Here is a 13,213-nt window from a genome sequence, read left to right as displayed (position 1 = left end):
GGTCCGCTTTTCTGAGGACTAGGGAAGGAGAGAAAGGGGAAAGAGGGAGAGAGGGAGGTACTAGGAGGAAATAAGGGAGGGGACTATGATTGGGATGTAAAGTGAATAAATAAATAAGTAAACAAATAATTATCTTTTAAAAAATCTTCAAAAGAAATAATTAGTTCAAAAGTATATAGATACTGGTATGTATGTTATGAAAAACGAACTGTTAATTGAGATGTGCCTTCTATATACAAGATAAATATAGCCAGTACAGCTAGTCTACTGCACAGGGTTTACATGGATATAGGATTTGCAAAAGTGTAGTGTAGACACCTGGGATTTGACTTGTACACAACTGTGCTGTTTTTCAGATGACCTGTAATAGTTCTCTCCATTTTAACAGTTACAAGAATTGCTCTGGTTTGCTGCATGCCGCTATGTCCCTATATGTCTTATCATTTACTGTAGATGAATAGGATCTTGACACACTGTTAGATCTCATTCATTTATGTAAAAATATTTCATTAGTACTGTAATTGCAACCTCCGCATTTATGTAAAAAGTAATGGCTTTTTTTGGAGAGCCTTAAATTTTATATTAAGGGCTGGAGAGATGGGTCAGCAGTTAAGAGTACTGGCTGCTCTTCCAGAGAATGTGGGTTCTACTTCCAGCACATCATGGCTCACAAACAACTGTAACTCCAGGAAAATCGAATGCCCTATTCCAACCTTTGTAATCACCAGGTATGCATATGGCATACAGACATACAGGCAGGCAAGACAGCCCTACACATAAAATATTTTTTAAAATATTTTAAAGCTGTGTGCAGTAGTGCACACCTTTAATACAAACACTCAGGAGGCAGAGGCAGAGGCAGAGGCAGAAGAATCTCTTTGTGAGACCAGCCTGTTCTATATAGTGAGTTTCCAGAAAACCAGAGCTATATAGAGACCCAGTTTTATCACAGACATAGCAGCCTTAACTAAGATACCTTTTTTTAGTCAAGCAACTCAAGTGTTTATATTTCTTTGGGATCAGCAAGTGGGTGATTATTCTGTAATTTGGCAATGTTGTATCTACACCCTTTCATTTTTTCTTTGTTTTTAATTATTTATTTATTACTGATTACAATATATTCACTTTGTATCCTAGCTGTAGTCCCCTCCCTCATCTCCCAGTCCCACCCTTCTTCCCTCTTCTCTCCCTATGCTCCTACCCTAGTCCACTGATAAGGGAGGTCCTCCTCCCCTTCCATCTGACCCTAGCTTATCAGGTCTCATCAGGACTGGGTGCGTTGTCCTCCTCTGTGGCCTGGCAAGGCTTCTCTCCCAGGGGGAGGCGATCAAAGAGCCAACCACTGAGTCCATGTTAGAGACAGCTCCTACTCTGCTTACTAAGAAACCCACACGGAGACTGAGCTGCCTATGAGCTACATCTGACCAGGAGGTCTAGGTCCTCTCCATGCACGGTCCTTGGTTGGAGTATTAATCTCTGCAGGACCCCTGTGAGTGAGATAACCCAGAAGCAGAAAGATACACATGGTATATGTGGTATTACATTTATATAACATACATTTATATGTGGATGTTAGTAGTTAATATAGGATAAACATATTAAAATCTATAGTCCTAAAGAAGCTAAACAACAAGGAGGACCCTAGGGAAGATGCTTAATCCTCATACAGAAGAGCAAACAGTATAGACATTGGATGCAAGAGAAGACAGGGAACAGGGCAGGAACCTACCACAGAGGGCCTCTAAAGACTCTACCCTGCAGGGTATCAAAACAGATGCTGAGGCTCATAGCTAAACTTTGGGCAGATTTCATGGAATCTTATGTAAGAATGGGGAGATAGAAAGGCCTGGAGGGGACAGAAGTTCCACAAGGAGACCAAGAAAGTCAAAATACCTATACCCTTTCAATTGTTGTTGCCTTACATTGATGTATGTTCCTTTGAAAAAAAAAAAAACAGAAGCTTATTCCAATCACTAAATATTGGCTTTGATCAGGGAAGCTCTTTACCAGGCAGCACATCTAGAAGTTCTGGGCAGCTTGGATCTATAGGGTATCACTTGCTACTGGGGGGAAGCTGTAGGGCCTGGGTCTCTGGGAGGGTGTTCTAGGTCATTGCAAATGTAAAAAGGTGCACATGGTATTTTGATTCATGTGGTCCATCCTAGTACTATAATAGACTGAGATGGACCTGTACCCTTTGTTTCCTGGAGAGTAGGTATGTGAAAAGCCAGCCTGCAGGGTTGGGTTCATAGATACCAATATGACACTGAAGAAAAATGAGTCCTGAGTCCACAGGTACAAACCTGAATGCTTGAGGTTAGAGGTGTCAACCTGCTTGAGAAGTGTGTATGAATCTAGGAACTGTGTGAATTAACCTGACTCTGGGAGGGTCTGGCAATATGTATCCACAGGGCCAACTTAGGGGGTGGATCTGAGAGTTTGAGAATAGTAATGATGATACAAGGCTGTACCATGTGGCAAAACTCAATAGTTTCTAGGTACTTTAGTTCCTGGATGTCTCTCAAAGTAAACCTCTAGGCTTTCTTAGAACTTCTTTGCTGGGAACACTTCACAGACTAACTTTACACCATTCCATTTTGCTAAGTGGAGTCATCTTCAAAGCAAGGGATACCCTGGGCTTTGGAAGTGAAGCCTTAGACTGCAAGGGTAAATTCAATATGGATTTTGTAGCTCAAAGCTACTGAAGTTTCTTATTACTTAGGTAATTACTTAGATATAATCAAGCTTCAAGAGCATTGGGACTTCACCCTGCCCCCACCATAATCAACAGTCTGTATTTACAAAGATTAAAACTTCAGGACTCTAATACTGATCAGAAGGATAATACCAGACTCATTGTACACATGATGTTTTAAATTTCCTTGTAGATAACTAATAGATGGCTATCTAGGATGGGCTTCAGAAACACTAAACACTTTAAGACTGCTCTTTAGCAGGAAGCTTTCTGGTAAATATACCATTTCTGGCTGCTGTAAGGGTCAATCCAAATGGCCCACAATCACACAGACAACACAAAGTTCCTCAAGGAAAGCTGCTTGTTCTAGAAACTACAGCAATACTACAGAGCTTCTCTAAAATGTAGACTGGTCCAATAGTCCTGTTAGCCACAACCTACACAGGGGCTGCTACATTTTACTCTGTGATAAACTCTAACTGTTTTCTACATTGTGCTCAGGGTGTCTAATCCATATTCTCTGGAAAGCTATCACATGGACCTGTGAGCCAAGGTGGGTTCAGAGCAAGACCTTTGTGGCATCTTTTAGTGTTTTTGCAAAGACATAGTGATTTTTATCTTCATTATGGTAAGGCACAGATTCCCTTCTGTGGGGTAATGTCATGAAATAACCTCATGGTTTATGTTTATTATTATTATTATTATTATTATTATTATTATTATTATTATAAAACTTACCTCTATGGCTACACTTCCACTTTTGCCTATTCACTATTTTCTGAATTATAAGTGTCAGAGCATTGGCTTCTGCTCCACTTATATTTCAGTAACTGGTAATAAAAGAGCTAAGCTAGATTTTAAATGAGATTCTAAATACTATGCCAACTTTTATAAGATCTACTCAAAAGAACATGAGTGCACAGAGTGTACACAGAAAAAGTAAAACATTTGTACAGTTTCTAACTGTACTGGTGGTTCCTTAACCAACAGTCATTACAGATTTCAGAGTTCCAGTACGATAGCTCTTCTAAAATATGCCGTTCATCCTATTGAAAAAATGTTATGTCGTCTTATATTATAAAGATACCCTAAATTTTTCACTAAAACATGATCACTTCAGCTTCCTTTACTGACAAACTGTACAAGCTTTAACTGGGACCATTCAAGCACCATCCAATCTTATCTTAGACCACTAGCTAGCTTTAGATTAACTCTTAACTGATAAAGACGGACTTTATGCTGTTATTAATAAATGTTGTTTCCCTAAGTCAACAATTCAAGGATACTACAGATTGACTTTCACAAGACTATCATTCAGTCTAACCTCCACAGATATCTTCAAAGTGATAGTTGTCACTCTTCTATTTCTATTATACATCACTCACCCTGTAGCTGAGTCCCTGGGAATTGGTTATTATCTCCACTTTGCTTGTAGACTTAAGTCTGCTGGACAGGTAAATGTATTAATCAGACTTTAAGAGCATCCATTTAAAAACTTTGCCAGGAGACTCATTTTACCAGGAAGAAAATACTACAAACAAACAAACAAAAAACCTGTTTAGAATCTGTGTAAACTTTCATTCAGCTCCTGGCCTTAGTCCTTTTGAAGCACCTAATAGCTACCCTTTTCTACATAAAGGTATGTTTATAGATGACACAGTCTGTTTTTTTAAGTCAGAAATATGAGACGACTTCTACCTTTGGCACTAGAAGAACACATGACATACCAAAGTACCTACAAAGTAATTAATAGGTAACAATCTGAACCTAGCTTCTAGAACTCTAAACCTTTTAAGATTATTATTTAGCTGGAGCCTTTATAATATAAAAATAGGAGCATGAGTTGTGTAGCAATCTCCTCTGAGGTAAAATATTACATCTTGGAGGGAAGTTCATTAAGAGTAAAGATGTTCTAAATGGGACAAGAAGCATTGTATCTTACAGGGAAACTGGTTAAGACCAAAGTAAACAACTTAAAAAAACCTCAGGAAGTTCTTAAAACTGAACAGATGCACTAGGCTCCTGCCTTACCTGCATATATAAGTAGTAAAGACTGCTGGAATACACTCTCAGACCACCTGAACTTCCTGGAAATAATACTCTACAAAACGTGGAGCTATCTACAAGTTGTGCAGTGCATTTCATATGTCCAGCTTTAGTAAGATGTCATCCATGCTTTGGTGGGCTTGTGGTGATACAGCAGGCTTTTTGTCATCTCTGCTCCTATACATAACCACAATGTGACCGTTGTTGGTTACTTATGTGGCATAAGTTGATGTTTGTCCAAATTTCTTTAGGATCAGTGCCACACAACATACCAATGATACCTCCTCTAAGAGTTAATGTAAATGAGCCTGTCAATCACTTAAAAAGGATAAAGTCCTTTAGGAAAATTTAGGCACTATAGAAAATTTTCTAGACACTATAGAAATAGTATAAAGCTTGCCTAAAAGATATTGAAATAATATTGGGCCATTGTCCACTCTCACCTGTTGAGACACCATTCTCCTTTACAATGTTCCCTTTGGTCAATAACTGTCTTTACCTCTTGATACTGGTATCTCCCCTACAATTGTCCCCTTGGCAACTGTCTACTTTCTTCCCTTTGAGAATGTCCTCTACTCTCCAATGATATCTTTGTTCATATACTCTCATCCTTTGAGAATTGTTTCTACTTTATAACAAGCTGCTCATCTTCTTTGGTGTGTTCAGTGAATCTCATCTGATTCTTTTTCAATAGAGATCAAAAGGACTAAGGAGCGAATGGGCATCCAGAGAGAGATACTGTGACATTGTTGATATCTAGATTTGTAGTTTTAATGAACATGCTTTGTAGGATTTTGATTTTTAACTTATTCATTCTTTTATGTTCTAATAGTTAATCTGTTCTGAATAATGTTCTATGTGCAGCTGTGGAAATGTATATTCTAGTAGTGGTATATGTGCTACATGTCTGCTTGATGTATGGAGTTGCTCATATATATATATATATATATATATATATATATATATATATATATATATATTGCAATAGCAAGAGAGCTTTATTACGAGAGCAACTGAACTCAGGACTCAAGTCTCACTGACACAGTAGTAGAGAAGGGGGACCCTGAGCCCTGAGTGAGCAGGGTTTTTAAAGGGAAACTCTGTGCTCAGGGGGTTTTCATGACAGCCAGCAGGGGAGGCACATGTTTCCATGACAGCAAACAGGAGGGTACATGCTTTGACATTACAGGATTAGGTAAAAGTTGGAGGGGGGAGGTGACCTTCTCTGTGGCACAATTGCCTAAGGCATATGCCTCTCTGAGGCACAATTGCCTAAGACATATGATCACAATGTCCATTCTTTTAAACTGTATCTGAAACATTGGGAAGATTTTTCCCACCAGATTCTCAACCGATTCTCATTGATTATTGCCAGGGAGATTGTTCTGTTTTCTATGAAGTATTTATTCTGTGATATTTCCTGGAGGCTGTTGCTAGGAGAGTTAAATTTGTTCTCTGCTAAGTGTACATTCTATGATATTTCCTGGTACCTGAATTTAGCTCCCAGTCACGATGGCTCTTTTATTTTTATTTCTTATTTTTTAATATTAATCACAAGTTATTTACTTTGTATCCAAGCCATAGCCTCCCCCTCATTCCCTCCCATTCCCACCCTCCCTCCCTCATCTCCTCCCTGTCCCTTTCCAAGTCCACTGATAGGGGAGGACCTCCTCCCCTTCCATCTGACCCTAGCCTATCAGGGTATCTTAAGGAATGGCTGCAATGTCCTCCTCTGTGGCCTAGCAAGGCTGTTCCTCCCTCAGCAGGGAGGGGGAGTAAAGGAGCCAGTCATTGAGTTCATGTCAGAAATTGTTCCTGTTCCCTTTACTAGGAAAACCCACTTGGATACTGAATTACCATGGGCTACATCCGAGCAGGGGTTCTAGGTTGTATACATACGTGATCCTTGGTTGGAGAAACAGTCTCATAGAGGACCCCCGCACCCTGATAGATTTTGTCCTTGTGGAGCTCCTGTCCTCTCCCATTCATACTAACTCCCCCTTTTATCATATGATTCCCTGCACTCTACCGAAGATTTAGTTATGAGTCTTAGCATCTGCTTTGATACACTGCTAGGTAGAGTCTTTCAGAGGCCCTCTGTGGTAGGCTCCTGTCCTATTTTTTGTCTTCTCCTACTTCCCATGTCCATCCCATTTGTCTTTCTAAATGAGGATTGATCATCTTACCCCGGGTTCTCTTTCTTGTTTATCTTCTTTAGGTGCACATATTTTAGTATGTTTATCTTATCTTATAGGACTATATAAGTGAGTATATACCATGTGTGTCTTTCTGCTCCTGGGATACCTCACTCAGGATCATCTTTTCTAGATCCCACCATTTGCCTGCAAATTTCATGATTTCCTTGTTTTTAACTGCTGAGTAGTATTCCATTGTGTAAAAGTACCCCAATTTCTGTATCCATTCCTCAACGGAGGGACATCTGGGTTGTTTCCAGGTTCTGGCTATTACAGATAAAACTGCTACAAACATGGTTGAGCAAATGTCCTTGTTGTGTACTTGAGCATGTTTTGGCTATATGCCTAGGAGTGGTATAACTGGATCTTGAGGAAGCACTATTCCTAATTGTCTGAGGAAGCACCAGATTGATTTCCAAAGTGGTTGTACAAGTTTGCATTCCCACCAGCAATGGAGGAGGGTTCCCCTTTATCTACAGCTTCTCCAGCATGTGTTGTCACTTGAGTTTTTAACCTTTGCCATTCTAAAGGTGAAATCTCGGGGTCATTTCGATTTGCATATCTCTGATGGCTAAGGATGTCGAGCATTTCTTTAGGTGTTTCTCTCCCATTCTATATTCCTCTGCAGAGGATTCTCTGTTGCTTAGATTTTAAATTTCTTTAATTATCTTCTTTCTAGCTCTAAGAATCAAAAAGCATATAGAAGTCTCTAATGATTATTGTAGACTGGATTGTTAACATTAGCTCTTAGAAGTAATGCCACTACACCACTACTTACTACTTCCTACCTCTCGCCTGTATGTGGTCTTAGGAAGGGGAAGTATGACTGCAGACAGAACTCCAGTTAGGCAATTCCTGTGACTGGTCCCACAAGCTGGAGTAGGATTTTTCAGTGGATCAGCTGCCCAAATCATTCATGCAGTGGTCATTCATGTTGGGAGTGGACTTTGTTGATGATGTAGCTTCCCAATCACCCATGTTCCTATAGGTAATGGCAACTGATCGGCTGATGCATCAATATGAACTTAGATGAAGATTGGATTTTAGTTTACAAGTGATGCCCTTTGTGGGATGCATTGTCATTTCTTTATATCCTCCAAGGAAAAGTCACACAACAATATAGTTTGATTTTTAATCCACTTTTCCAGTCACTCCAAGTTTAGGGTAAGTGAGAATTGTAATGTGTGTGTATAAAACACCGTTAACATTTTAAAGTGCATAGCAGCAATAACTATATTCACATTATGGGCAAACAGCTATAGAATTTCTTCAGGTGGCAAAAGTAAATTTCTATTCTCTGTAAAAAGAAAATCAATAAGAATAATAATGAGAAGGAGGATGAGGAGAATGACAAAAAATATCACCACGACTGTGGTGCTTTGAAAAGGAGTGGACTCCATAGGCTCATATTTTTGAATACTTGGTCATTAAGGAGTAGCACTACTGGAGAGAGATTAGGAGGTATGTCCAACTTGGAGGAACTGTGTCACTGGGGATGTTGGGGTGGGCTTTGAGGTTTCAAGAACCCAAAACAGGCCCAGTGTGTGTGTGTGTGTGTGTGTGTGTGTGTGTCTGTCTGTCTGTCTGTCTGTCTCTGTCTCTCTGTCTCTCTATCCTCTGTCTATCTGTCTCTTTCTCCCTCTTTCTCTCTACCTCCCTCTCTCTTCTGCCTTTGGATCTAGACAGACAACGTTCAGATCCTCTCAAGCACCATGTCTGCCTACAGGATGCTATGCTTCCTACCATGCTGATAATAGACTAAACCTCTGAAAATGTAAGTCAGCCCCAATTAAATGTTTTTTTATAAGAACTGCTGTGCTCATAGTTTCTCTTCATAGCATTAAAACAGTGAATAAAACCATGATTCTGGTAACCATGATTCTATTAATACCTTTTTAATGAATTTGACTACTTCATATACTCATCTTAGTGAAATCATTCGGTATTTTTACTTTTTTGTGGTGAGCTTATTTTCTTTACCACAGTACCTGCAAAGTTTATCCAGATTGTAGCACCTGCAAATTGTCCTTCTCTTTGAAAGGGCAAATAAGATACTACTGCATATTTATGCCACATTCTTCTATTCTACCGATAGATGTGTGAGTTATTTCTACCTTTTTACTGTTGTAAATAAAAGCTTCTATGACTAAAGATATACAGATTTTTCCTTGAAGATCTTGTTTCCAATCTTCTTGGGTGAATACCCACAGATGGAATTGTTAGATTATATAATTTTAAAATTATTTTAAGTAATTACCATAATATTTTCTACAATAACACATCATTTTATATTCTAACAAAGAGTGTTGAAAGTGTCAGATCTAAAGGTCTTTGTAATGTTAAAGGTCTTTTAAGTAGAAGCTCATGTCATTTGCAAGTACAGATAATTTGATTTGACTTTTTTCCTTATGTATGTCCCTTTTATTTTTTCTCTTGTCTTGTTGCTCTAAGGCTTTAAACACTACACTCTATAATTGTAGGCACCCTTGTCTTATTCCATATTTTAGAGTAAATAGTTTTGGTTTTTCCCCATTTAATATATTGACTATATATGGGTTTGTCATATGTAGCCTTTTTAGAGTTGAAATATGTTCCTTTGATTATTAGATTCATGACTTTTATCATTAACACATGTTAAACTTTGAAAATGGCTTTTCTATATCTATGGAAATTATCATATGATTCTGTACTAAAGTCTGTTAATACAGTGCATTACATTTACTGATTTGCATGCTTTATGCCAAACTTGCATCCTTGGTATGAAACCAATTTGGTGGTGGTATATGTTCTTAATGTGTTCTTGAATTTGGTTTACAATTATGTTGAGAATGTTTACATCTGTTCTCCAGCAAAATGTGGGATCAAGATAATACCAGCTTTGCAGAAGATGTTTAAAGCGGTCTCCTCTATTTCTATTTTATGAAAATGTTTAAGAAGTGCTGATGCAGCTGAGCACAGTGGCACACACCCATAATCCCAGCACTCAGGGAGGCAGAGGCAGGTGGATCTCTGTGAGTCGAGCCCAGACTGATCTACAAAGTGAGTCCAGGACAGCCAAGCCTACACAGAGAAACCCTGTCTCAAAAAGAAGAGAAGAAGAAGAAGAAGAAGAAGAAGAAGAAGAAGAAGAAGAAGAAGAAGAAGAAGAAGAAGAAGAAGAGGAAGAAGGGGTGTTGGTGCTAGACTTCCTTAAAGATTTTTAGAATTCAGTAGTGAATCTGTCCAACCACTGACTTTTCAATGTGGGAAGACTTCAATGTCATCGCTTATTTTACATCTCTTGAAGTTAGCATATCTCCTTGCATTTGTGTTGGCAGGTTATATGCATTTGGGAATGTATGCATTTCTTTTAAGTTTTCCAACATTTTGATACTGTTTTTGAAAATACTAGGAATCAAATCCAAATTCTGAGCATGCCAGACAAGGACTCTACCACTGAGCTACATCCCTGGCCCCTGTATTCTAGTTTTTTAGACTATAAGTTTTCAAAATATTCCCTAATGTCCCTCTGGATTTCATAAGAGCCTGCTAAAATAGCTTCTTTTTCATTTATAGTTTTATTTTTATATTATCTACTTTTCTTGCTTTTGTTTTTGAGACATGGTTACTCTGTGTATAGCCTTGGCTGTCCTGGACTCACTTTGTAGACCAGGCTAGCCTCAGACTCACAGAGATCCACCTGCCTCTGCCTCCCAGAGTGCTGGAATTAAAGGTGTCTACTTTTCTTTAGATTTTTCTGAACTTACTTATCTTTTCAAAGAATTAACTTTTTGTTTGATTGCTTCTGAGTATTATTATCTCAACAGTCATATCATTTGAGTTCAATTTCTTCTTTTTCTAGAACTTTGAGGTATATAATCAGGTTATTTATTTGTGAGCCATTAATTTTTTTAATGTAAGTATTTAGAACTATAATCTTTATGAACGCTTTTGTGTTTCTCATAAGTTTTGGTAGGTTATGTCATAATTTTTATTTATTTATAGAATGTCAAAAACTTTTCTTCTTGATTTCCTCAGTGACCCACTGTTCACTCAAAAATGTATTGTACAACATTAAATATTCATGTAGCTTCTTTTAGTCTACTATTATCTGATGAAATGTTATTGCTTTGATTTTGCTTTGTGTCCTATAATGTGAATAGCTTTAGAGAAGGCCCATGTGAGGCAGGGAATAATTATATTCCCTTTTTGTTGGATAGAATACTCCTTTTTCTTCTCTTTTTGAAATTATTATGATTTATTACAATTTATTCAATTTCTATCCTGGCTGTGACTCCCTCCCTCATCTCCTCCCAATCTTACCCTCCCTTCCTCTTCTTCCTCTATGCCCCTCCCCTAATCCACTGATAGGGGAGGTCCTCTTCCTCTTCCATCTGACCCTAGCTTATCAGGTCAGGACTAACTGCATTATCTTCCTCTGTGGCCTGTAAGGCTGCACCCTGCCCCCCAGGGGAGGTTTTCAAAGAGCCAGCCAATGAGTTCATGTCAGAGGCAGTTCCTATTCTCCTTACTAGGGAACCCACTTGGAGACTGAGCTGCCATAGGCTACATCTGAGCAGGGGTTCTAGGTTATCTCCATGTACATGTTCCTTGGTTGGAGTATGAATCTCAGAAAAGACCCCTGTGACCAGATTTTTTGGTTCTGTTGCTCTCCTCATGGAGCTCCTGTCCCCTCCAGGTCTTTCATCTCCCCCTTCTTTCATAAAATTTCACCTTTCTTTCATAAAATTTCATGCATTCTGCCTAAAGTTTAAGTATCTCTTAAATGCAATTGCAGTATAGTGTTATTTACTTGTACTGCTGCTTTGATTGTTTTTAGTTTGAATTATGTGCCTAAAGAAGAGATTGGTGAAATCTCCCACTGATTATGCCTGATATTATTAATGTGTAGTAATCATCAACTTCAGATTTTTAAATCACATTTCTGCTACTCATTCAACACCTACAATACTCTGTTCTGTTTTGTGTATAGAATTTGTACCCATCCAATTGTGTTTACACAGTCCAGACCTTCTCTCTTGAGCTCTCATGGTATCACCTGTGAGAACATAGTGCTGGCTGCGACAGCTGATGTCAGTCAGCAGGTAGTACCACAAATGATTTCTTGTGGATCTGGCACATTTACTGTGGAGAAATGCAGGCTTTGCCTTAGTTTTCTTTATTTATTTTAGTCTTTCTTGTATATAAATAGGATTTTTTATGTTTTTATCATCGCACTTTTTTATCTACTGGCTCAGATGCAGCTTCTAGTCCACCATCTTAACTGTATACCCCAATCTACCAATCCTACACAATTTAATGAAAAAAAAGTTACATAATGCACCATCATTATACTAAAAATAACAGTATCAGTCTAAATTGGCACAAATGCTATCTCATCACATATATTCACACAAGTACCTCACCCATCCCAAAAGTTCATACAGGAATGTATGTTGTTCAGAATGGATATATTTTTGGCTTAACTAATAAGACACCATCAATATAAAATATCAATGGCATTACCCCTTAAAATTTAACAATATAATCTTTCTCCTCAGCAAGCTCACCAGAAAATCTTTGAATTTATTTTCTGCTGTTTTGTTGATTTGGATTTGAGATGGTGTCATATTATATATTGCTCAGGATGGTCAGTTCAGCACTTTGGCTCAAGTAATTCTAACCACCTCAGCCTCTCAAGTAGCGTGGATTACAAGCACAGCCAAACTATCATTTACGGAAATATGAAGAAGTGATTCTTGATGTCCAGATGGTCATTGGGACTTTGGCTTGTGGCCAGTTCGTAGACAAGTTGTTGGAATGTAGCGGCTTGTTGACTGGCTGCTTCTCTTGAGAGAGCAAATACGTGACAGTTCTGGTTAGAAACACATGATAGAAGCAAACAAGTGTTAGGAGATGACAGTTGGAAAATATGAATAATTATTGCACTCCAATTGAGGAAATATTCTTCTACATACTATGGAATAAACAGGACCACTCCTCTAAATATACAGTTCCTTCTAAAAATACCAGCCTTTCAGATGCGTAACTTACAAATTTAGGGGTTTTTATGTAGTTCTTTGAGATGTTTTGATCATATTTACCTCTCTTTTTCCAACTCTTCCCACACCACTCACTCCTTTTCTGTCCAATGAGCTTTGTGTCTTTTTAAAAGCTCCTCCCCACTTCCAAACAAGTTTATGCTGCTCTAAGAGTTTTGGATGTGAGGTCTTCCACTGGAACATGGTCAACTTACCAGGGGATTCGGTCTAAAAGAAAATGATCCTTCCCTCTCCCA

General features: G+C 38.4%; 1 long non-coding RNA gene across 9 annotated transcripts in view; it reads right to left on the bottom strand.

Annotated features, from left to right (window-relative positions):
* Positions 1-13,213, bottom strand: part of LOC132650065 (uncharacterized) — a 227,937-nt gene that overhangs the window by 153,825 nt on the left and 60,899 nt on the right. For 3 of the 9 annotated variants that reach the window (XR_009588419.1, XR_009588425.1, XR_009588426.1), the window contains one exon: positions 6,398-12,790. The exons of the other annotated variants lie outside the window; for them this stretch is intronic. This is a non-coding gene — a long non-coding RNA (uncharacterized LOC132650065). Of the gene's footprint in view, positions 1-6,397; positions 12,791-13,213 lie in introns of those variants that run through there. 9 annotated transcript variants of the gene reach the window in all.

This window comes from Meriones unguiculatus, chromosome X (assembly GCF_030254825.1).
Source record: "Meriones unguiculatus strain TT.TT164.6M chromosome X, Bangor_MerUng_6.1, whole genome shotgun sequence".
NCBI lineage: Eukaryota > Metazoa > Chordata > Mammalia > Rodentia > Muridae > Meriones > Meriones unguiculatus.
This window is presented reverse-complemented; position numbering and strand designations above follow the sequence as displayed.